Source organism: Anas acuta, chromosome 15, assembly GCF_963932015.1.
Source record: "Anas acuta chromosome 15, bAnaAcu1.1, whole genome shotgun sequence".
Classification (NCBI taxonomy): domain Eukaryota; kingdom Metazoa; phylum Chordata; class Aves; order Anseriformes; family Anatidae; genus Anas; species Anas acuta.
In genome coordinates this window covers 2,643,187-2,664,909 of record NC_088993.1, presented here as the reverse complement: position 1 = coordinate 2,664,909, position 21,723 = coordinate 2,643,187, and the positions used below count along the sequence as shown (strand labels likewise).

General features: G+C 43.0%; 1 long non-coding RNA gene across 2 annotated transcripts; it reads left to right on the top strand.

Moving 5' to 3' along the window:
- Positions 1 to 332: 332 nt before the first annotated feature.
- On the top strand, positions 333 to 16,566 carry LOC137864874 (uncharacterized). Of its 2 annotated transcripts, none has more exons than XR_011101669.1 (3): positions 333 to 1,673; positions 11,234 to 11,317; positions 14,588 to 16,566. It is a non-coding gene; the product is annotated as an uncharacterized lncRNA (long non-coding RNA). The 2 variants fall into 2 exon arrangements; XR_011101668.1 differs by lacking the exon at positions 14,588 to 16,566 and adding an exon at positions 12,840 to 13,404.
- Positions 16,567 to 21,723: the final 5,157 nt, after the last annotated feature.

Below are 21,723 nucleotides of genomic sequence, written 5' to 3'. Positions count from 1 at the left end.
GTGGCAGTATTTGGTTATGGGGAAATTAATACATGCTGTATTTTGAAGGTAATCCTATATCTAGTTTTATTATAGTTATTTTGTGAATAAATGAAGGCTCTCACATCTGGTGCTATCATTCTGCTTCTTCCTTAAATGAAAGCCTTTTGATAAAAAAAGGTATCCTGATGTGGAAAATGTACCATGCTGTTCAGCACACTATTCAAACCGTTCCTTACCCTTTCAGTAAAAACCAATTTAGAGAACATACCATATTCTTTCTGTTCTTCATTTTATCACTGACAGCTAGATAATAGAAATGTTCTGGTATAGTCATGATGCTTCCAGAGATGATGTATGAGAAAGAGAGGGAACAGCTCGATCCCTTCAAGACAGATCTACTCTGTAGGACCAAGTGGCAGGAACAAACTGCCTGGTAAAGGGTGCAGGCCAGAATGGCTGTTTGAAAGTATCTACAGTGCAGCAGTAAGCATACCAGCCAAAAATACTTGTTATCTATTCAGTCTGAAAGAGGGAGAACAACTGCTCAGCACTGTTTATCTTGTGGTTTCAGGTTTGTATCTGTTCAAGCCCAAAGTGACAAGGGCACAAATCCTGCCAGGTTTATTTTTATGAGTTAGCTGGGCACAGGCAGTGCATATGAGGAATGGCCGGCTCCTAGGTGTGAGCTAGACTGGACCAGTTGAGATTGAAGAGACTGCATGTGCTCTCTTTTCGGTATTAAAACACCAAATCCATACTTGGGCAGTGGAAGATAAGGAGGACCCAGGGCATCTCACATCTGCAAGACAGGCAGATGTCATAGTGCTGGAAAAGTGTTCACAAGTGCCTGTCCAAGGAACAAAACCTGGCAGTGCATCTGTTCCCTGGAAAGGGCTCCCTGTGCGTACTGCACAGAGCCACCATGCAGCCCTTGTTATCTTGCCATGGATTGTCAAGGTGAGATTCCCAGACAGCTCTGTGTTTCAGGATTGTGATCATGTCTAGAAACACATTTGTTGTCTGAAAAGTTGGGCGTAAAGCCCAGTCCCACATGGTTAAAGGTGGTTTATGAAATTCCTTCACCTGATGGTAGGATACCCTGGGCAGGAATCTGGGTTGGGCTGTGCTGCTGCCCATTGCACGCCAGCTGAAGTGATGCAGCTGCATTCAGGACACTTCCGTCTGTTGAGTCAAGCTTTATTCTCCAGTGTAATACCATCAAGGCCCAGAAGGCAGTATTATTGGATCTAAAAACAACATTTGGGTTAGCATAAGCCAAGAAAAGCAAATAATATGCTTGCACCCATTAAATTTGGGAAAGGAATTTCATTCTTATAGAACTTTTTAGGTAGATGGGTTCAGCTGCTGCTTGGCAATTTCCACATTGCTCTGTGCCTCAGTCTCTCTAGTGGTAAATAGCTCTGGTCTCCTTTGTGATCTCTGGGTTGGCCTTTGATTATCATTAGGCTCCAGCTGGCCACTCTGTACCTCATGCTCTAAAGGGAGCCACTCAGACTATCTGTGATTGATGCTGCTCTGCCTGATGGTGCTCCCCATGCAGACGTGCTCTCAGAAAGCAAGGTCAGCTGCTATCAGGGGAAACTACAGCTGTTCTTCTCATTTAATTCATTTATTGACTTGTGAGTGCATCCAGCTTGGGGTGGTGACAGATCACTGAGGTGCTGTATGAGGTAAGACAATGGTTGTGATTTGTGTCTGTATGTTTGTACAAGCAGGTAGGTGTTTTATTGAGGGGGAGCCAAATAAACAGCAGATGCGTGAATGTAGCCTGTCCTCCCATGAAGCTCAGGAGCTGGCCTTGAGCTTTAAATCAAAGTAATACTGTTGCTGCATACATCATCGAGGACTCTATCATAATGCATATGGCCTCACTGTTGTTCTCCCCCTGTGAGTGCATTCTTTTGTTAAATATGATTTGCGTTTATCTTCACACCAATTAATGCTGCTCTGACAGCGTCTGTGGCAGTGTAAGAAAATGATGGTGCACAGAGAGTTAGACTCAATGATCCCTGTGGATCCCTTCCTACTCAGAATATTTTATGATTCTGTAACTCTGTTCCAGAATGGATTGGGCCTTTTGTGCTTGATTATACAGTTAGGCACTGACTCAGGTCACAAACTCGTATTGTCTTCATAAATGGTGGTGAAGGTTTTCAATGGGTGTAAATTATCATAGTTCCTATAACTGTAGTGGAGCTAGGAGAGTTTCTGTTGGCCAAATCTCTGTCCATGACATTTTTTTTTTATCATAGTTTAGTTCTCTCATATTATGTCTGATTAAACTGACTGATTTTCAAAACTGCCAAAATTATTTACAAACCCAAGTTTGTCTGAGAATGGTTCAGACTGAAGCTTCTTAGTGCCTAGGGGACAGTGAGTACTGAGGTGGGTGGCTGACCCAAGTCGTGGTGTTTCACCAAAAGGCTAGTGCCTTGCCTGTTAAAAACAAAAACAATGACAATAACAACAATAGTAATAGTAATAAAAAAACAACAGACAAACCTCTACAAACCTCTATGTTTTTTTTTTTTGTTTCGTTGTTTTGTTTTTCACAATTCCATAATTTTGTAGGTTTCACTGTAGGTTATTTTGGAAAATGGCTCCCGAGTATCTTAAGTTATTTTGAAAACTGTACTCAAGACAGCCAAACATACTATAAAATAGTCTGCTTGTAGAAGGAGAAGAGCTAGGATTAGAAGGTGGTATGAGTCCTCCCAGGAGGGACAGTGCAAGGTGTAGGACAACCATGAAAGAGGTTTGGAGAGGCAACAATGCTGTGCAGGGAAGTGAAGGAACACAGCAGCATCCTCTGTCTGCTGCCCTGTCCTGTGAATGATGATTTGTTCACGTTTGTAAGTTAGCAAGTGACAATATTAAGTTCAGTTACCTAAATTATTGATTCTTTCACTTGTATTTAAGAAGTGATGGCTAGACCACCATGCTGGTCTTAAATATTTGGTCACTAAGATCATATTTACTATATTTTTGAGGTCTCTTTCTCCCATCATCTTTCCAAACCAATGCATTTGTTTCCCTTTCTCAAGCCCACTTCTTCCATTCCCATGTTTTGTGTTTCCCTCTCTTTGACACAATGCTCCACACCTGCCTCACCTCTTACAACTCCTGGTCGTGTGTACAGATGAAGAAATATGTCTTAGACCTGGAGAAGGGAGGCTGAGCCACCCCAGTATCATCAATAGTTGGGTTCACAGGCCACAACTGTCCTTGAACCTGAGTGTTTTGATTTCTTAAGAAGATCACAAAAATCATCTGTGGCAGAGAGTTCTTGGGTTAGTATCGTACCTCCTGTGGAATCAGTGTATCTCAGGAGAGTGAAAGCAATCCTAATTTGTTATATTTGATTTGACCTGTAGCTGTTGCAATTTGGACTAAAATTTCATGAGAAGCCTGTGGTGGTTTCTTTTTTTTTTTTTTTTTTCTTAGTGAACTGGGTCATGTTTCCCTTGTCATGCATAATCCTTTATTATACCAGCAGAATTATTATACAGAGTACATTTAATTTTCCACACGTAATGTAGGCAAGCACTCAGAACAACATATGATGGCACTTAGGAAAGTAAATATTTAATTTTTGAATACATACATTTGTTCTTCATTAGAAGATACAGAGCTAATTATTCCCTGAGTATTACAACAAAATTAAAGGAGCACAGCCATGGTGTACTTGTAAAATGCATATGAAATTGTGACAAGGGAGGGGAAAAAAATGGACATTTCTTTATGGAAAAGTAATGTTTTACTGAACTCCTGCAATGAAGGAGATCCCATGTACAGGAGGAATTCTAGAAATTGTCTAGGCACAGGAAGTTAAATTTTGTGAATAGCTATCACATGGCTTAGAACAGCCTTTGCAAATGCTGCAATGAATATTTCCATTTGGATACAAATGAATTATTAAGCATGCAGAAGTAGACTTTCATTGACATGGTCTGTACAGTTATCACAATACATTGAGTTTTGAAATGTCTAGATCTCAGGATGCTATATAAGCAGAAATAGAGTGAAATAACTCACTATGTCTGCAGAAGTGTCTCATGAAATGCAAAATGAATGGCTGAAAGAAATATTCTTATCTGGTGAAATGGGATTCCAGTGTGTCACAAATTTTGCTAACATAATTTCAATCAGGGATATTGGTTATAGATTTCAAGCCCCACCTCATGAGCGGCAACTAAATCTTCCTTCCTTTTCAGTAAAGTCATGCTGAAACAATTCCATCCCAGTGCTAATGCTGACATCCTGATTCCTGCTGTTGCACTTACATGACTGGAGCATTTTCACTGCAGCCAGTAAAACCTTTGTCGATGCCAGTTGGGATTTGTTTTTTTTTTCCTTGTCCTCTAGTAGCGTTGTAAAGAATGTAGAGTGATGGTGCAAAATAACATAACACCTGGGAGTTTGCACAGATATGCAAGCATCTTGGGAGATATTTACTCCTTTTGTTTGTTTGGTGGTGTTAGTGTTTTTTTTTTTTTTTCCCTTTTCAAATGTTGTACAGGAAATATTATCAAAGTTTCTAGGATCTGTTCTCAATGATAGACAAAGACAAGCTTGAGAAATGGGGTAACAGGAACCTCATGACTTTCGGAGAGAGCAATCATGGCAAGTCCTGCCTTTGGGATGCATCAGCAATATGGACTGGGGACTTACTGGCTGGGGAAAGCTCTGCAGAAAGGACTGGAGGGTCCCGGAGGACCACAAGTTGAATAGGAGCAGTGTGTGTTTAGGGTGATGAAGCTTGACTGTGCATTGGGCTGTATGAGCATAGCCAACAGGCCAGTCATTACCCTCAACTCAGCACTTGTGAGAATGCAACTCAGTTGGAAAACTGTAGTTTCGATACGTTCCAGTGCAACCGATTGGTCAAAAAGTAGGAGCAAGTCCAGTAGATGGTCCATAAGATGTTCAGGAGACTGGAGCACATGTGTATCAAGAGAAGCTAAGGGTCCTGGGTTTGTTTAGTCTGGGGAAGGTAAGCTAAGGGGTCAGACTCTGCAGCAGCGTGCTGCAAAATGACAAGGCAGTGGTCATGTACTGCAACAAGTAAAACAACAAGTAAAAAAGTTAATCAGAATGAAGGTTATGCAGCACAGAACCAGTTTCCCTGGAAAGGCTGTGGCCTCTCTGGAAAACAGAGAGGGTCTTGTGGGAGACGTGGCAATTGGCAGCTGTCTCGGTAATAGTGACCATGAAGTGGTTGAGTTTAGAATTTATGGTGACAGAAGGGAAACTGCCACCAAAACTTCAGCCCTGGACATGGGGAAAGCAGGCTTCAGGCTGTTCAGGGTACTAGTCAGCAAGGTCCCCTGGGAAGCTGCTTTGGAAGGCACTGGCATCCATCAGTGCTGGTCAGTCTTTAAGCACTGCCTCCTGAAAGCACAAGATCGAGCAATTCCAAAGTATCGGAAGTCAGGCAGGCGGGGCAGAAGGCTGGCTTGGCTGACCAGGGATCTTCTGCTGGAGCTTAGGCAAAAAAAGAGTATATGGCTGCTGGAAGGAGGGTCAGGCAACGAGGAAGGAATACAGGGATGCTGTTCGTGTTTGTAGGGAGAAAATTCATGGGGCCAAAGCCCAACTAGAGTTGAAGCTGGCCATGTCTGTGAGAGACAATAACAAAGTTTCTTTTAGATATGTTAACAGAAAAAGGAGGACCAAAGAAAACATAGGTTTGCTACTTGATGGGGAAGGTCTCCTCACAGACAATGACATAGGCAAAGCAGAGATGTTTAATGCCTTCTTCACCTCTGTCTTCAATGTTGATGATGGGCTTCGGGACCCTGGGTGCCCTGAGCTAGAGGACCATGACAGTAGGAATGACAAACTCCCAACCGACCCTGAACGTGTGTGGGATTTGCTGCTCCACCTGGACCCATACAAGTCCATGGGTCCAGATGGGATCCATCCCAGGGTGCTTAAAGAGCTGGCTGATGTCATCGTGGGACCTCTCTCAATTATTTTTCAATGATCTTGGGGATCTGGAGAGGTCCCAGTAGACTGGAGGCTGGCAAATGTTGTCCTAATTTTCAAGAAGGGTAAGAAAGAAGACCCTAGCAATTACGGGCCTGTCAGTCTCATGTCAGTGCCTGGTAAAATTATGGAGAAGATGATTCTTGAAGTTACTGAAGTGCACCTGGGGGACAATGCAGTCATTGGTCCCAGATAACGTGGGTTCATGAGGGGTAGGTCTTGCCTAACTAACCTGATTTCCTTTTATGATAAGATCACCCATCTAGTCAATCAAGGGAAATCAGCTGATGTGATCTTTTTGGACTTCAGCAAGGCTTCTGACACGGTTTCCCATAGGATCCTACTGGACAAAATGTCCAGCGTACAACTTAACAAAAACATCATACGATGGGTGAGCAATTGGCTGACAGGCAGGGTTCAAAGGGTTGTGGTAAATGTGGCCCCATCTGGCTGGCAGATGGTCACTAGTGGGGTTCCTCAAGGCTCCATTTTAGGGCCAGTCCTCTTTAATATCTTTATAAATGATTTGGATGCAGGACTAGAAGGTGTTTTGAGCAAATTTTCTGATGACACCAAACTTGGAGGAGTTGTGGAATCGGCTGAGTGTGGAAAGGCCTTGCAAAGAGATGTGGACAGATTGGAGAGCTGGGCAATCACCAACCACATGAAGTTTAACAAAGGCAAGTGCTGGGTCCTGCACCTGGTACAGGGCAACCCTGGCTATACGTACAGACTGGGCGACAAAACGCTGAAGAGCAGCCCCGCAGAGAGGGATCTGGGGGTTGTGGTTGACAGCAAGTTGAATATGAGCCAGCAGTGTGCCCTGGCAGCCAGGAGGGCCAACCCTATCCTGGGGTGCGTCAAGCACAGCATCGCTAGTCGGTCGAGGGAGGTGATTGTCCCGCTCTGCTCTGCGCTGGTGCAGCCTCACCTCGAGTACTGTGTGCAGTTCTGGGCACCAGAGTACAAGAAGGACATTAAACTGTTGGAGAGTGTCCAGAGGAGGGCAACAAACATGGTGAAGGGCCTAGAGGGGATGATGTATGAGGAGCGGCTGAGGTCACTGGGCCTGTTCAGCATGGAGAAGAGGAGGCTGAGGGGGGACCTAATTGCAGTCTACAACTTCCTTGCGAGGGGGAGTGGAGAGGCAGGTGACCTATTCTCTGAAAACACCAGTGATAGGACCCACGGGAATGGTGTTAAGCTGAGGCAGGGGAAGTTTAGGCTGGACATCAGGAAGAGGTTCTTCACCGAGAGGGTGGTTGCGCACTGGAACAGGCTCCCCAGGGATGTAGTCACTGCACCAAGCCTGTCTGAATTAAAGTGATTGGACTGTGCACTTAGTCACAAGGTCTAAACTTTTGGGTAGACCTGTCTTGTTGCAGACTCCAGTAGGAGTTGGACTTGATGATCCTTATAGGTCCCTTCCAACTCGGGATATTCTATGATTCTCTTCATCCTTGACATTTTCCAGAACTCAGCTGACCATAGCCCTATGGCTGAAGTTGGCTCTGCTTTGAGCAGAAGGCTAGAGTAGATTTATTCAGAGGTCCCTTCTCACCTCAATTCCTATGTCATTCTTTGACTTTCTTACAGGAAGCTGCTATTACCTCTAAAATATGGTCTTATATTAAAAAAATGGCTGTTAGTATGGCACTCAATCCTTCTGTAAATATATTCCATGGGGATATTTATAGTCCTGCCCGCTACCTTCAGTGAGAACAGAAAGTTTTTACTCCCAGAAGGTCCATACAGCTGCCAGCAGAGATTGTGAACAAGCCTTCTTCCCTTCATCTGCAGCTTCACCCCATGGATGTTCATTGGCTCCAGCTCTGCAGGCCCTGTGATATCTATGGATTTGTATGAGTGTCTGAAAGGATTTAATTTAAAAAGAGAACTCTCTCTTCCAGGCAGAGCTGGTTATGTGGGTGAGCTTGGGGGTTGGTTGGCTCTTGGAGAATATGTTCGTTTTGGGGACAAGAATAAAAAGAGAAAAAAAATAGTTCCCCATCTGCTCATTTGGCTCCTTCCATCCACATGGGTACACAAGTGTCTCAGGTGTTTGAATCTGGAGCCTCTCTGACAGCACTGTCAGCGGGGTTCCGTGGACTCAGACCAAGGGCAGGTGTGGGCATGGACCTTGCTGCCTCCTAGCTGCCCCTTCCCAGTAATTCCAGCTGCCTGCATTCAGATTGTGACAGGCACCTTGGCTACCTGAGGCAACTTCCAAGCTGGTGAGCTAGGTCAGCTGGTTGTATCCTGACAGCCTTCAGGTTAATCCTGTATCCTAGTCTTCAGGGTAAAACACAAGGAATTGCCTGGACTCTGAAGACTTCCTACAGGTGTACCTTATATTTGGGAGAGCTGTTCCCCAACTGTGCCCCTGGTTACAGAGCAGCAAGAAATTCTCAGGATGGTTCAATATCAGTGGCGATGACTTTTTTTCCCTGCTAGCATTTCTCTCTCATCTATGTTCTCACTAACGAAATTGCTAAGTGTTAAGTTTGTAATCTAAAGTGAGTGCCATAGATTAACAGTTGTTGCTGCTTTATTATTGCAATGAGAGTCATGGGATCAATTTAACCATTCCTTGCTTCATTATTTGCCTAAGACAATAGAGTCATCTCTACAAATTTTATTGCTTTGTGGGTATTTTTAGGTTAATTATCATAGATATTAGCAACAATCAACAAAGATTTCCTAGGTGCATGCTCTTGCTCTCTCTCTTTTTTTTTTTTTCTTCTAAGATTTTCCACTTTCCTTTCTCTTTGTAGTCAATCCAGTCTGCTCCCAGCAAAAGCAAACCAAACCAAACCAACCAACCCGATATATATGTATTTTGTAAAAATGCTAATGTTTTCTTAGTAACTTATTTTAAGAATTGAAGGGATAGTGATGAGTACTTCTGTCATACATCACAGCAAGTGAACCTGTATAGATATGACGGGGACTTAAGTTTTATTTATTTATTTATTTCAAAAGATTCAGAATAAACCAAAAACTTAATTTGATTTGAATTTTCCGTAAGGCCTGACTGATCCAAGGTTTGCCTTTTTTTGCCAAGTACTGAAATTTATAGAGAGTCATGCTGCACACATTTCTGCATCCCATTACAGCTGTGTTGTTCATTCCAGCCTGGCCAGGCAATGATCACAGATCCAGATGTCAGAATTTGGTACCTTCAATAAAGGTAGCTAGTTAGATTCATGCAACCTGAATTGAAATAAACATCTGGCCTACAGGCCTACAGTGTTGCCAACATTATAATTATTTATGCATTTATTTTTAGTTTGGAAGCCTTCAGTATAATATACTAGACTTCCATTCTCCATTGAATACACTGAATTTAGGATCCTTGTATGAATTCATTTAAAGTTTGTTGGACAAATCTATGAAGAATATGTAAACAAAGGTCTCTCTGATCAACTGGAGCACAGCTGAATATCCCAGCAGTATAACGAAATCAATCTGCAGTTTTGTTTATGCTGCCTGTCTTCTGTTTAAAATGTGTCAGAAAAAGTCTTATTAACATTTCTTAAGGGCGCCAGGAAAAGCACTAGACAGTTTCTTGCACTTGAAGTACCAAAAAAAGCAATTTTAATATCTAGTTTAATATAACATAAACATCTTTAGATTCCAGTCAACATTTTACTGATCATTTGGAAGATTTCTATATACTTTAAACATAATCACTGGAAACTTTTAAACTCATTTCATATGAATTGAATTGCAAGATAATATTCTAATATATGTATAAAAATAGGCATAATTATTCTTGAGGTATGTTTTTTCTTCTTGTACCTTCTCCCCCTTCACAATTTCTCCTTTTTTTTTTTTTTTTTTTTTTTTTTTTTTTTTTTTTCTCCTTTTGCCCTTTTCCCTTCCTCCAGAAGCAGGTAAGGTGTCAAGAAGACAGGACTAATTCTACCTTCATTTTAACAGATGCCAAAACAGTGAGAGGTGTAGAGAGCAATGAGGGCTCTATTTCAGCACTGCACTTCAAATCTTGTAGGATTTGCATGTGTTCTTTAGGTGGTTAGATGCTCTGCTGAATCCAGGCTTAAATAACTTGCTTAAGGTTGCAAAGAATAATTAAAATTGAATTCACAGAATTCTGGTTCAATGTTGCTCCCATTGGAATGTCCCCCCCACTGGTTTAGTTTTAATCTAGTCATTAAGATTTGGGGCAGTTTTCAGTAAAAGTGATCTTTGGCAGATATCTTTGCCAAACAAAGTCCTCCTGAATAAAGTCTTTGTTGTCCAAACAGATGTTGGCCATATGCAGGAAGAAAAGGAACATCTGTTTTTGATTTATTTTTGTGGGTAAGATGGAGTGATTGTATACCAATGTATACCAGATTGTGTACCAATGCCGTCTATTGGCTTGATGGTTATAAACATTAATCCACAGCCAGTCCTAGCTGCATCAGGTACCCATCAGATCGGTGGTACAAATGCTCATAGGCATGGACCTTATTTGTGCAGCACTGCCAGAGATTGCCTTCTCCTCTTGTCCCAGCGGTCCAGCCAGCCTCCCTTGGCAATCCTTCACAACTCATTTGCACAGTTCTCCATAAATGTGCTTGCAGTAAAGAGCCTTTATTCTTGAAAATAACAACCACCAAGATTTAATGAAGAGATTTAGCTTTTCTTTGATGAGGCTGTTGCTATAATAGAGTTTGCCTGTCTGCGTAGTCCCAATGGTGCAGAAAGAAACTCCAGTATGTTTGCTACATTAGTGTTATCTGAACAGCTAAAAATTCAAGCCAAGGATTGCTTTTATTGAAAGAAAGTGAATAAAATTTTCTTTGCTCAATATTAGAACAAAAAGATATGAACATATCTGTAAAGTGGTATGGAAATAAGCATTTGCTAGTATATGGCTGTGGAAAATAAATTGCCCCAAATTATTATTATTATTATTATTATTATTTTTGCTGTGCCAGTCTGACTTATCACAATTCTGACAGATGCTAAGGAAGATTTTTCAGGTAGAAGCTAGCAGTGAGACAGTGGTGTCTGCACAAAATAACAGCAGACTAGGAAGTTGAAAATGCATACACTAGTAAATACTGCCTCATCTAAGGAATGCCTCAGAAATACAACAGGCTTACCTGAACAACGTGAACACTTTAGAAAGCCAGTTTGGCAGCTCAGGGATTATCTTTAATCATTCAAAGAGTCAGGAAGATGAAATTTCTCATAAATCCTTCTCCCATGTGGTGTAACTCCTATGAAACAGGTGTGTGTTTCTGTGGACAGGAAGGAGGAGGAGTTCGCTCACACCTTGCCCTTCAGTGTCGCCTTGGAGCAAATCAGCAGAAAGGTGAGGACACTGTCTGTTTCTGTTCATTTAGTACATCTCCACTATACATCTCCTCTTTCTTCAGTCTTTTTGTTGTAGCTATGACTTTTCTTCTGCAAATAAATGTCCTGCAGGTTATTAGCCTGTCTGCCATTTTCTGAAAAGAGATTTTTCATCTAGGCTCCATGGGGCTTTGTGAAAGGAGCCCCAGAGGTGTTGGGGAGAAGGTGGTGGTCTTTGCACATCAGATTGCAGAAGATGTGCTTTCCAGGTCTGCATGCTACAGCTGGGAGGATTTCTGGGACCAATGTTAATTCATATCTTGGTTGAATCAGCATTGATTAAGCAGGTGATAGAAAACAAGGACATTCTCTTACAGCTGTAATTCAAGCAATATTACACTTGCTAATTTGCATACAAATATCTTTTGCTTTTTACAATAAATGCTTCCACATAAGAGCCTGTCATTCAATGAGGAAATCACTGTTTTAGAGGTCTGACTTCAATCCACAGCCTGAGTTTAAAACCAACTTATATTTGGAGTTTAAAGCAGATATTTTCTATGCTGCCAGTTTGATCTTTGCCTGCCAGAAGTACAGGTCCCTCTAGTGTCCTTATTACAATTTCTTGTCAGCTTTTATCTTAACAACACCTGCCATTAAAGTCAACAGTTTCCTCACAGTAGTGTTTTAAACACCACATTATTACATAGTACATACATCAGGAACGTACATTGTGATATGTAAATGTCACTGCTACAACACTTGGTCAATATGGATTTTTTTCTTTCTGTGGTGGGCCTCTCCGTATGGATTGTGAGAACAAAAACAGTCTGCAAAAAGACCCTGCCAGGCAGTAAGTTGCTCTCCAGCCTGGCCAGAAATAAGTATCAGGGGTTGTTGTGCTGCCTCAAGTTGAGCTCCCAGAGGTAACTGGCACTAACGCAATATGTCCCTCTGGAGGAATGGGCTAACTGGGAGAAAAAGGGGGTTTAGCTCTTGTTAGCAATTCTGTGGAGCCTCCTCTGATCCTGTTTACAGTCTTCTCCAGTTGTGCTGGGATGACAGGTTTTACATTTCACCAGTTGATGGAGTAGGTGAAGATGGCCCTTGGACTGTTTTGGGTGCAGGTGTGATTGAGAGTATGGGACAGCTGGGGTGGGAAGCCAGGTGTGATTATTGTCTATTAGTCAAGTGTGCCTTGTTCCTGATGAAATGGGCTGTTGCATGGCTCCTACCAGAGGGAAGGAAAACATTTCTTTTAGTCTGGGTAGTTTGTAATCTCCATGGGGATTTGCTGAAGTGAGAAGAATGTTTGCGGCTGCCATGCAGATGAAGAAGGCAATTGCTTCCTAAAGCTTTCTTTTTCCTTTGTGCAGAGTAAGAAAACCATCAAGTTCTAGTAGCAAAGTAATGCTCAATTTCAAGTCCAACCAAACTATGATTCTGCTGAGGAAACTATTAGGAAATATTTAACTAGGCAGTAAATCTAATTGCAGTATCTTCAGTATTCAAGTCAATTTGTTGTCACTTTTTTCCCGTAGCAGAATCACCACCAAGATAAACTCTGCTCCCTCGGCTTTCCTGTAGCGAAGATCGCCATGTCCTCACTGATGTGTGGCTGGATGTCTGTGCTATGGGACAGAACTGTTTTTGTGATTTATCCACCACAGACCAGTGCCAAGCACTATAATTTCAAAGATCCTTCTGCAAGGACAAATAACTTGGCTTTTGGTCTTGTAGGTAGACTTGCTCACTGGAACAAGGTGGTTGTTACCCCATAGAAGATTTCATCCCACTAATAAGGAGAGCAAGAAGCATGTCAAAGAGACAGTAATTAGTATAGGGCAGCTGAACACTGCAGCCTGGTCTGTTAGGGAACATTTCAACTTACTTTATTTTCAGAATTGTTACCTGAATCAAATGTTTATGGAAAAGTGGCATTTGCCTAACATTTCTCAGGCTGAGAAATAGGTGGTTGATACAATAATATCCATTTGTTTTTAAAGAGCTATTTAGTATGGGCAGAGTGGGCTAGATCTCTCAAAGGTATATAGAACCATGCTTTCCTTGGGAATACACAGAAATAAAAACAGCATGTTTGATTTTGCCTGGCTCATTTATTGCTTACGGTTCGACTTCTTTTACGAAGGCAAGGTGAATTTAAATGCAAAGCAGCAGAGAAATCCACTAGGAGGAAGATTAGGGAGTCTTGCCATTACAGCAATGACAGTATGAATATGAAGAGCAAGCGCAAGTGAGACTTTATTTTTTGGATGCCCACTTTCAATTGCCATGACCTGAGTGTGGCTGGCAGAGGGTGCAGTAGCACAGCTTGCTGCCTCTGCTTATCAGGAGAGCCAGCTTCCAAAGGCTCAATGTCATGGAGACCTTCAGAGGGTCCAGAGTGACGCAACTACATCAGTGCTTGCTGCTCTGCTTCTGACCTTGCAGAAAGCATTTATTGCTGGGGTCCAGTTTGTGGGGAAAGGCTTGAGTCAGGCTATTTTCTCAGAGTGTTGTGTCCTCCTTTGAGCTTCTTCCATGTCTCGATTAAAAAAAAAATAATCCACAAAAGAAACATTTGGCAAAGGAATGGGAACAGCCAAATTATTCTTTAAGTTTCTAATCTAGAGCCCAGTGCCAGTATCTGCTGCCAATAGCTTTGCACCCACCTTCCCTCGTCTCATGCCTATACCATCTCAGTGCCCATCTTCTCTTGTAACCACAGCTGCTTTGTGCACCTTGGTGACAATCTGCACACTGCTGGCTGCCACTCCCCAGCATTCAGTGTCCATCATTAGCTCTTGTCTCATTGCAGGAAAAATATTCCTACAATTATGACTGTGGGATCAAGTCACTACACTACATGTACTAAAATCAGTGTAAATATGATACTTGACTCCTGCAGAAAGTCTGGTCCTGCTTCAAGGATAATACTGCTGATTTCACTGTAATGGAAAAGTGCAATGCAAGGAGAGCAATGAACACTATCAGAACTATTGCAAGAGACAAAGAACTGCATTCATTGCAAAATTTTCTGTTGCAGATCATAAAAAACAAATGAAGAAATGTTTTCTCCAGTGAATGTTTACTTTTTCCTGTCTGTTTTTAGTGTTAAGAATCTTTTTGGCCATATTTAATGATGTTGAATGATGTGTTATTCCATGGAGAGGGATAACCAGCAACAGATTCAGGGACTTAGTGAGAGCTGAAAAATGAAGAAAAAGAGCTGAGGCAGACAGTAAAATCCACCTTATGATAATTAATACCTGGCTCTCTTCCTTGTCAGAGGAGTCAGTCCAATTTTTCCATCCTGAGAGACAAAGAAAACTCCAGCCCAATTGACTGTTGGTGTGGATTGGCCAAAACTGCAAAGAAAATAATTGTGTAAGTGTCCATGAGAGAGCACAGAGCAGCTCTCATTTTGCATCTTACTGGCAGCACAAAGTGACCAGCACTTCTGCAGCAGATTATGGGATCACATCTCCTGTTATGGTGAAACACTCAGAAAGCAGAACGCATACAACCGTGATGTCTTCTCTGCTTCTCAAAATACTTCTCCTGTGGTTAAATAAAACTCTGAGGTACTATGGTTGTGCTATTCCCATCTGCTTTCATTGCTTCTTCTTCTTATTTATTTATATATTTTAATTATTAAATATTAATGGAATATGCTGAGCTGCAAATGTTGTTAGTCACTGCATTCTTTCTCATCCCTAGAGTTATATGTTCATTTCCAGCTTGTAAAAATAAACTGTTTATTCCACTTCCCAGTCCTGCATGAGATGGTTCTTCTTTTTCCTTTGCTGGCTCCCATCTTTATCCCATCTTACTGCCCACCTATGTGCTTTTCTTCAGCCATGGAGTTTTTCTGCTCCAGAAAATTGTTAGCATAAGCAGCAGAGAAATGGTGGTCAGTGCAAAAGGCTCTTTGTGCTGAATTAATTGAAAGTCTCACTGTTGATTTCAGTGTCCTGACTTATCCTGGATGATTTGGGGGGTCATTTTTTTTTCTCTGATCGTCTCCAGTCTGTCAAAAAAAAAAGATCATGTGCTCTCTGCTCCCACCTCCACTCACCTTAAGCATCTCCCTTCACCGCTCTTTCTCCCCGTGCTCTGTGCAGGCTTTGCCAGGTTAGCCCATCTGCTGAAGAGGCTGCCACAGGAGAGAGCTGAGTTTAATTTCAACAGTAATTAGCAGGGGCACCATTGCTTCAGGAGACAGGGCAGAAAATGGTGGACTTCAGTTATAACAAAGCAGACTGAGGTTGGGTATTGGACAAAAAATACCCTTTTCATTTAAAAAAAAAAAAAAAAAAAGATAGTGAAGCCCTGGGATAGGTAACGGGGGGGCGGGGGGCATGTGGATATTTTACTAGATCAGACAAACATGCCAGGCCTGCCGTGGCCATAGGTGATGCTATCTTGGAGCAGAAAGTTGGACTGGCTGCCCTCACTTGGTCAGCTCCTTGCTTTTCTGTGGCTCTACAATAGTTTGGTTTCCCAAGGAACTGTCATAGTATCAATAACCTTATTATCATTGCATTATTAGTTTCCTGTCAGAGAATTAAAAAACTAATTACGAAGTGTCCCCTAGTTTCAACCTTTTTCACACAGCACTAGTCTTTTCTGGAGTCATCCTGAACCATCTCCTCTGAGTCAGATGTGTGCAGATGGATCCCTGGAGTGTTTGTAGGACATGTTTATGAGTAATTAGCTATCATCTGGAAGGTTAGAAACAGAGCAGCAGCATACACATAACCTGTCTTCTGCATTTATATCTAACACAAGACTAAGAAATATCTCTAGCAGACCAGAAAGCCCTCCAGCCCCACAAAACCTTCTGCAAGGTGGATTACTTGCTACCTGGCACCTATAGAGAGCAGGGAGAAGCACATATGCGTACAGAGATGGCTGGGAGGAACTGCAGTGACTACTGGTTTTGTACCTCTCTTTCCCATTAGAGAAGCAAGAGCTTATCCCACAGTTTATCCTACATCCACTACTTATCCATACTTCTTTAATATGTAGGAGTCTCAATCAGGACTGATCAAAATACTTGAATGAGAAACTAACCAGCACCGGGGATTTGTTCTTGACCTATTTCATGACCTATTTTTTTTTTTTTTTCATTCGTATACTAGAAAATTGCACGCTTGGTTTTGACATCCTGTATGTTAAACATACAGAAATGTTTCCTGAATAGCGTATGCCAAAACATTTCAGCCACTGGATTGTCAGTTACCGAGTTCACTTTAGTTATTTGTTTTTCATAGCACAGGACTCGCCTGCATGAGGAAGACAAGTGGCACAGCCTCACCCTGACCTTCAGGAAGCCTTGGTGCAAATGACACTCCATTCCCAGGATCTGTTAGGATCCTCCCCACCAACCACACTGGGAGTTACTCTGTGCACAACAAACAACTGCCATCCAGCCTGGTGGTGACAGCAGGGCAACCTCGGTTTGGCCATTTAGGGGCACCACAGGGGCTATGACACTCAGATGTTAAACTGAAAAGCAGTAGAAACAGACATGTAACTCTTTGGGCTCCTTGTAGCCCTCACCTATTTTTAGTAAAATTTGTGGAAACGTTTCTGCATCATTGATGTTATTTGACTAATATATTTTCACTTCCATTCTGTTTGGAACAAATAGATCTGTTTTCCTAACCCATCACTAAACACAGCCTCGTTGACTCAGGATGCAAGGCTCATCACCTTGTACTGGAGGTGGGTCCATGGATGGAGCTGCACAAGATACAGCTGAGAAAGCTGCAGAGATACTGTGGCCCTTTAATCTCATTTTATATTTCATCAATTCCTAAATATATCTAGCAAAAGAAGTACACAATTTGTATTGGTTTCTAGTTGCTACTAAAATGAAGTTCTGGAAGCTCTGGGAAATTATTCTGGATGCTTTTTATGCGAAGTACTGTTAATGCAGCAGCTAAATCCACTTATAAACTGAATATTTCTTCCTTAGCAATACATAAAGAAAGTCTCATAATTCTTATACAAGGAGAAGAAATATATCTGTGAAAGCCACACCCTAAACAAAGCACTGTTGTCATCAAGGCCTCTGGCAGAATGAAGGCATTAAGTCCAAGAATACATCTTCATGGTGGGCAGATGGCTGTCAGCATGACTTACATCTTTACTTTTCTGTTTATCACACCCCTTTACATGGCACTTCTTGGCAGAATCTGCAGACACAAGCCTAACTTTGTACAGCTTCAGTCGGATACAAACAGATTCTGGATGTTTACCTGAAAAGCCCTCTTTAGTCTGGAAACTGTTGATACCATGAGGATACGACAAATTTATTCTGTTTCATGGGACTTCTATGGCAGAGGAGGTTCCTGGTGCAGGACATACACAGTGCTGACTATGTGATGTTTCACTCTGTGCTCATTTCATCAAAAGAGATGCTTCTGTTTGCTGTTTGATTCTTTCAATCGCAAGGAAGTACAGTGGGATTTCTCACATTGTAACTCTCTAACAACCTTTTCCAGGACTCAGGGCTTGTATTTGGCCTGAACCTTAGAAAATATTCAGGCCAAAGCTCATTATGTACAAACTGCTTTTCTTCCCTTTAAACCAACATGAAAGAAAAAAAAAAAAAAAAAAGAAAACCCACAGAAGAAAAAGCTGAAGTCTCAGTTCTGCAAACGGAGCTCAGCAGTTCAGATTGCCAGTGCAGTGGCATTTCTCCAAGACCTGGGTTTGCCTCCTGTCATATGTGTCCTGGGGAATGCCTGGAGACTGCACATCCTGCACACACAGAGTGTTTGAGGAAAATTTATAAAGAACAAGCGTTACGGAATTCTTAGCTCATCATTTTTTTAATCACTCAGACCATAACTGTGCAAGAATTTGCAGCATTTTAGAGAGTTGTATTCGTGGGAAGCAAAAAGTATAGGAAATATATGATCTCTCTTCAGAAGCGATCCTGTTTATTTCACATATCTCTCGAAGTCATTGATTCTTCAGAACTTCTCAAACTAATCCAGACTAAAAGCAAAGCCGCACAATGGAGTTTGATGCTATTTTTGCCACAGTCAAAGTGAAAGCTCCCTTTGTAAGCAGTAAAGCCCTGGAGGGAATGTGCTAGGCAAGAGAGATTAAACCTTCTTTGTATTGTATAACAAAACACGTTGTAAGGTTGATTACAATAAAAGCCTTCCAAAGCGACAGCATTGGGTTCCTTCTTTTTCTTCTCCCTTAAGCTGTAACATAGTTATAAAAAGAAATAACATTTCAGTAAAGTGCATGGTCATTCCGTGTTCGGGATCTGGATAAAATTTACATTCATTTTGCATGGACAAAAAGCTTACCATTTTGGTCCCTGGGGGTGAGCTGGGAGTTGAATCTCTCTAGGCTCTCGGGAGCTGTCTTGGGCAGAGTGACCACGAAATGGTGGAGTTCACTATTCTTGGTGAGGCCAGGAAGGGGACCAGTAAAACCGCTGTATTGGACGTTCGGAGGGCTGACTTTGAGCTGCTCAGGACACTAGTTGGTGGAGTCCCTTGGGAGGCAGTTCTGAAGGGCAGAGGGGTCCAGGAAGGCTGGGCGTTCTTCAAGAGGGAAATCTTAATGGCACAGAAACGGTCTGTCCCCACATGCCCAAAGACGAGCTGGCGGGGAAGAAGACCAGCCTGGCTCAACAGAGAATTGTGGCTTGAGCTTAGGAGAAAAAAGAGGGTTTATGATATTTGGAAAAGTGGGCAGGCCACTAGGGAGGACTATAAGGATGTAGCGAGGCTGTGCAGGGACAAAATTAGGAAGGCCAAAGCTCATCTGGAGCTCAATCTGGCTACTGCCGTTAAAGATAACAAAAAACGCTTTTATAAATACATCAACACAAAAAGGAGGACTAAGGAGAATCTCCAGCCTTTACTGGATGCGGGGAAACTTAGTTACAAGAGATGAGGAAAAGGTGGAGGTGCTTAATGCCTTCTTCGCCTCAGTCTTTAGCGGCAATACCAGTTGTCCTCTGGATACCCAGCACCCTGAGCTGGTGGAAGGGGATGGGGAGCAGGATGTGGCCCTCATTATCCACGAAGAACTGGTTGGTGACCTGCTACGGCACTTGGATGAGCACAAGTCGATGGGGCCGGATGGGATCCACCCAAGGGTACTGAGAGAACTGGCAGAGGAGCTGGCCAAGCCCCTATCCATCATTTATCAGCAGTCCTGGCTATCGGGGGAGGTCCCAGTTGACTGGCGGCTAGCAAACGTGACGCTCATCTACAAGAAGGGCCGGAGGGCAGACCCGGGAAACTACAGGCCTGTCAGTTTGACCTCAGTACCAGGGAAGCTCATGGAGCAGATCCTCTTGAGAGTCATCATGCGGTACTTGCAGGGCAAGCAGGCGATCAGGCCCAGCCAGCATGGGTTTATGGAAGGCAGGTCCTGCTTGACGAACCTGATCTCCTTCTATGACAAAATGACGCGCTGGGTGGATGAGGGAAAGGCTGTGGATGTGGTCTACCTTGACTTCAGCAAGGCTTTTGACACCGTCTCCCACAGCATTCTCCTCAAGAAACTGGCTGCTCTTGGCTTGGACTGGCGCACGCTTCGTTGGGTTAGAAACTGGCTGGATAGCCGGGCCCAAAGAGTTGTGGTAAATGGAGTCAAGTCCAGCTGGAGGCCAATCACTAGTGGCATCCCCCAGGGCTCGGTGCTGGGGCCGGTCCTCTTTAACATCTTCATCAATGATCTGGACGAGGGCATTGAGTGCACCCTCAGTAAGTTTGCAGATGACACCAAGCTAGGTGCGTGTGCCGATCTGCTCGAGGGTAGGAAGGCTCTGCAGGAGGATCTGGATAGGCTGCACCGATGGGCTGAGGCCAACTGCATGAAGTTCAACAAGGCCAAGTGCCGGGTCCTGCACCTGGGGCGCAATAACCCCAAGCAGAGCTACAGGCTGGGAGCTGAGTGGTTGGAGAGCTGCCAGGCAGAGAAGGACCTGGGAGTGATGGTGGACAGTCGGCTGAATATGAGCCAGCAGTGTGCTCAGGTGGCCAAGAAGGCCAACAGCATCCTGGCTTGTATAAGAAACAGTGTGGCCAGCAGGGCTAGGGAGGTGATTGTCCCCCTGTACTCGGCTCTGGTGAGGCCGCACCTCGAGTACTGTGTTCAGTTTTGGGCCCCTTGCTACAAGAAGGACATCGAGGTGCTTGAGCTGGTCCAGAGAAGGGCGACGAAGCTGGTGAGGGGCCTGGAGAACAAGTCCTACAAGGAGCGTCTGAGGGAGCTGGGCTTGTTCAGCCTGGAGAAGAGGAGGCTCAGGGGTGACCTTATTGCTCTTTACAGATACCTTAAAGGAGGCTGTAGTGAGGTGGGGATTGGTCTGTTCTCCCACGTGCCTGGTGACAGGACGAGGGGGAATGGGCTTAAGTTGCGCCAGGGGAGTTTTAGACTGTATGTTAGGAAGAACTTCTTTACTGAAAGGGTTGTTAGACATTGGAACAGGCTGCCCAGGGAAGTGGTGGAGTCACCATCCCTGGAAGTCTTTAAAAGACGTTTAGATGTAGAGCTTAGGGATATGGTTTAGTGGGGACTGTTAGCGTTAGGTCAGAGGTTGGACTCAATGATCTTGAGGTCTCTTCCAACCTAGAAATTCTGTGATTCTGTGATTCTGTGATTCTGTTGGGTTGTAAACGGAAAAAACTTACCTTAAAAAAAACCCTGATACTGGTTTGAGATTGGCCAGTTTTACATCACCTTTCTCCAGTAGGCAGTTCCATTAATGTCACAGCAATTTTATAGGGGTTATATGACACACGAATAGTGTCTATTTGTCTGTTGCTTTTTGGTGATTTTTTTTCAACATGCCCAGTTTAAAGTCAGAACACGGAGAAACTTCCCAGCTATAATTCCAAACTTACTCACTGCAAATTGAAAATCTTTCAAATGCCCCATAGCAGATAGAGTTAGTCAGAGCTAATAAATCTTCTTGTCCAAGTAGGCAGCCTGTCAGTGGACAACACAGTACATTTTCCTGGGTCAGACCAGGACTGAGTGAGATGTGATCCCATCCTCTTTGTAAAACATGGTGGAAAAATGTGGAGAGGAACTGCACAACGTACTCTCTCCTCTCCTCTTCATTTTACTTCAGGAAATTCAATGAGATTTACTCTGGTTTACCTGGGGAATTCAAAGTAAAAGTCAGAAAATGTAAACTAAGACAGCAGCCTGCCCTTTTGAAAGGAAAGACATGATTTCCAATCCCCATGCACCACCTGCACCCCACAGGTTAATGCAGTTTAGCATTTATCCAGTTAGGAACAGAACCGGTCAGTGAACAACATCTCTCATCAAGCTGAGTAACAACAAAGTATCTGAGCTGAATTTTTCTTAATAGAAAATCATTTAGAGTGATAGCAAAGTTTTCCCACTTTTGCGTTAGTTGCATTTTCTGCC